The sequence below is a fragment of the Wasmannia auropunctata genome, unplaced genomic scaffold (assembly GCF_000956235.1).
Source record: "Wasmannia auropunctata unplaced genomic scaffold, wasmannia.A_1.0 LD336003.1, whole genome shotgun sequence".
Classification (NCBI taxonomy): domain Eukaryota; kingdom Metazoa; phylum Arthropoda; class Insecta; order Hymenoptera; family Formicidae; genus Wasmannia; species Wasmannia auropunctata.
Genome location: NW_012026887.1, coordinates 23,634 through 24,121, shown reverse-complemented (window position 1 = coordinate 24,121; position 488 = coordinate 23,634).

Genomic DNA, 488 nt, shown 5'->3' with positions numbered 1-488 from the left:
TGATAACTTTACTAAATATTTATTAAGATAAATAATTCATTGTAATTGATCTTTTTTTTAAATATAAGTTTTATTTTAAATGGCATCTATAATAAGATTTAAGACTTAAGATTTGAGAAATTGGTCAAACAATCGGTTATTCTAATCTTAATCTATTATTCTTCTCACGTGAGATAAATAATTGATTATGATACTGTTGCGCCCGGGGGTTGGTTGATGGGCACAATACGAGGATCCGACTCCGCGGGGGAACGGGACTTCGATTTATGATCAATAACTCTGACACCTTTATATTCGTTTAGAATATAACACTTTTATTTCACTTTTTAAATTCACAGACTCTTATTTTATTTAACACCTTCACCTTTACGATAATGTAAACAGAACAATTGTCACGACACGAACGTCGTGCTCGAACGTGATTATGACGGACTTAAGGACTGACCGCCCGCGGCTTGTCGTTGCGCGTACTTATTGCTACGCGTTGC